Below are 3,501 nucleotides of genomic sequence, written 5' to 3'. Positions count from 1 at the left end.
CGATAGAATAGAGAACTTTTGTAGAGACACAGCTGTTTGTAAACTCATCACGTTGTTTATAATGTTGTGGTTTTCTGGACTTCAAGTTGGCACGTACCTTGTTTTGTATTGGATGTTTCGGGTGTAAAGTCCAGACCCACCTCCAGCCGATAGTCAAAATTCAGTACAAAACAAGGTTCCTACATGACAACTTCAAGTCCAGAAAATCACAACATTGTAAGTTAATTGTAATTATTGTTGGCAAATCAAAAATGTCAAAAAATGTCATTTAATTCTCAAGTCATCTAATGAACTTTAAAACCGAATAATTTTCCATTCAAATTGTTCAGACATTACGACCAGGTGAGCAAAATGAATAGCAAAATTTCCAATCCGATATGAATAGACATGAAGTTATCAAAGGTGGTTGTAGGTAAGTAAAGGTTAGGTTCAGAATTATTTTCATTAATTATATTAGATGCAGTTATTTTATAAACTATTTTATACCCAATACCTAAAACCAGTTGAGCACTGATTAGATTCAGTTTGTTACGCCTTGTAGAGTATCTCTATAACCTATAATGTCCGCCACTAACCGAATAATTTTCCATTCAAATTGTTCAGACATTACGACCAGGTGAGCAAAATGAATAGCAAAATTTCCAATCCGATATGAATAGACATGAAGTTATCAAAGGTGGTTGTAGGTAAGTAAAGGTTAGGTTCAGAATTATTTTCATTAATTATATTAGATGCAGTTATTTTATAAACTATTTTATACCCAATACCTAAAACCAGTTGAGCACTGATTAGATTCAGTTTGTTATGCCTTGTAGAGTATCTCTATAACCTATAATGTCCGCCACTTATTTTTTTCTTACATTTCTCGTAATTCTTTTCAATTCGATGTATATTTTTGATTTCTTTTTCTTCTTCTTTTCTAATTAAAAATAAATTAAAATAAACTTCATTTATTTTTTTATGTTGCATACAACCAATACAAAATGACGCCAGAAAAAGCATTGACTATAAGAGTCGTGAACGACACTTGAAATTTTGTTCTGCGTTAGGTTTTGGCCATATTAATTCTCAATTTAAAGACTCAAGCTAGACGAATGACTCAAAATATGTAGAACTGCTGAGAATATGAGAGCTCAGTGAAGGGATGGATACTAATAATATAATCGGACCGAAATTATTACTTTATTTTTTAAAATAAAGATACTAGCCTCTGGATCTTCGGTCTCACCTTAACTTCATGTACATATGTAGGACAATAATCAAATTGTACATTTTAAAATAAACTTCATTTATTTTTTTATGTTGCATACAACCAATACAAAATGACGCCAGAAAAAGCATTGACTATAAGAGTCGTGAACTCGTGAACGACACTTGAAATTTTGTTCTGCGTTAGGTTTTTGCCATTTCAATTCTCAATTTAAAGACTCAAGCTAGACGAATGACTCAAAATATGTAGAACTGCTGAGAATATGAGAGCTCAGTGAACGGATGGATATTGGATACTAATAATATAAACGGACCGAAATCATTACTTTATTTTTAAAATAAAGATACTAGCCTCTGGATCTTCGGTCTCACCTTAACTTCATGTATGTAGGACAAGAATCAAATTGTACATGTGATCGTGTAAACAGCATCTGAGTATGCGTAACATGGGATAAGAACATAAAATAGTCAACTTGAGCAGAAAAAAATCAATATAGAGAAAAAGATTCTTCAAAAATATCCAAACCAACATATATAATGAAAAAAATCTGGTGTGAACATCACTCGACTTTCTATTACATTTACGAAATACGTATTTGAAAAAAAAAAGAAAAAAAAACCTGGAGTCCGGATTATTTTTTGTTGATATGTGTGAAAGCGAACAAAAGAGAGTTCAGGAGAAGGAGATAGAAAACGAAAATAGAGGGAGGGAGGGAGAGAGAGAGAGAGGGAGAGAGGGAGAGAGAGAGAGAGAGGGAGAGAGAGAGACAGCCTTCTCGACTTTCTATTACATTTACGAAATACGTATTTGAAAAAAAAAAAAAAAACTGGAGTCCGGATTATTTTTTGTTGATATGTGTGAAAGCGAACAAAAGAGAGTTCAGGAGAGGGAGATAGAAAACGAAAATAGAGGGAGGGAGAGAGAGAGCCTTTAAAAGAACCGTATGTAATGGTTATTATACTGTGTCAGGTTGGACGAAAAAAGGCAGTCTTTAAAAGAACCGTATTTAACTAAAATGCAATGGTTATTATACTGTGTCAGGTTGGACGAAAATTTGTTTTAGTTTGATATCGGATTTCAATATTAACAATGCATTCTTCCTTGCCTCACGCCTCCGTCATTATGATCAAATGAAAAGGTGAGGTAATTATCCCGAGTCTATAACTCAGTAATGATATTCATGTTGACTTCTGTACTTGACGATCATCCAACATAAAGTTAACATGAGACTGTACATCCGAGGATAGGTTTGCCAGTTTTCTATTCTAATCATATCATCTGCTTTTCTTTGTCATAACTTGGGCCGCTGTAGCCAGAAAATTCGTCTCTTTATGCAACAAGTCATGAAAAGTTGACGATCCGATAGAATAGAGAACTTTTGTAGAGACACAGCTGTTTGTAAATTCATCGCGTTGTTTATAATGTTGTAATATGTACGAACAAAGAAGCTGGATCAATTTCCATTTAATTTTTCTTTAATCTAAGGACGCGGCAAACCTTTTAATATATTTCAAATATGTCCGTAGAATTAGTTAAGGACTTATTCAAAAAATGTCGCAAGTATTCCTCTTAATGGTACTCATTTTAATGGAAGTGAACAGGTTAATTTGCTTGCCAAAATAAGCTTTGCACAATATCTCTTTTCTGATTTTAAAATCTACATAACAGATAGTTAGATACCTAGATAAATATAAAACATGTACACCTACTTTCCTCGCCAGAAAAATTAGTTTATTTCGATTGAAGTCAGATTAATTGATCATTGTGTATTGCATTTAAAAAGAAAATCTTCAAAATAAGTGAATAGCATACCGAAAAATTCAAGAGAACTTGAGCTTTTTAATTTTTAATCAAATGAAATTATTTCATGATATTCATGTTGACTTCTGTACTTGACGATCATCCAACATAAAGTTAACATGAGACTGTACATCCGAGGATAGGTTTGCCAGTTTTTTTATTCTAATCATATCATCTGCTTTTCTTTGTCATAACTTGGGCCGCTGTAGCCAGTAGGGAAATGTGTGGAAGACCGTTGCTCAAATTCTCACTTACACAGCAAATGGTCTCGATATTACAATCTTTTTAAAACAATACATCAAATGTCTCACATAAGAAATGTACTCGTATGTACAGGGATAATAATGAAGACCGTTGCTCAAATTCTCACTTATACAGCAAATGGTCTCGATATTACAATCTTTGTAAAACAATACATCAAATGTCTCACATAAGATATGTACTCGTATGTACAGGGATAATTACTCTCAATTTAAAACAAAATAGAAAAT

At 32.8% G+C, this 3,501-nt stretch overlaps 1 long non-coding RNA gene across 1 annotated transcript; it reads left to right on the top strand.

The window, feature by feature from the left end:
• Window positions 1-2,012: 2,012 nt before the first annotated feature.
• On the top strand, window positions 2,013-2,419 carry LOC113469532. Its single transcript, XR_003392904.1, has 2 exons — window positions 2,013-2,179; window positions 2,252-2,419. It is a non-coding gene; the product is annotated as an uncharacterized LOC113469532 (long non-coding RNA).
• Window positions 2,420-3,501: the final 1,082 nt, after the last annotated feature.

Source organism: Diaphorina citri, unplaced genomic scaffold, assembly GCF_000475195.1.
Source record: "Diaphorina citri unplaced genomic scaffold, Diaci psyllid genome assembly version 1.1 scaffold1117, whole genome shotgun sequence".
NCBI classification, from domain to species: Eukaryota; Metazoa; Arthropoda; class Insecta; order Hemiptera; family Psyllidae; genus Diaphorina; species Diaphorina citri.
Note: the sequence above shows the minus strand (reverse complement) of the source record. Positions and strands in the feature narration are given on the sequence as shown.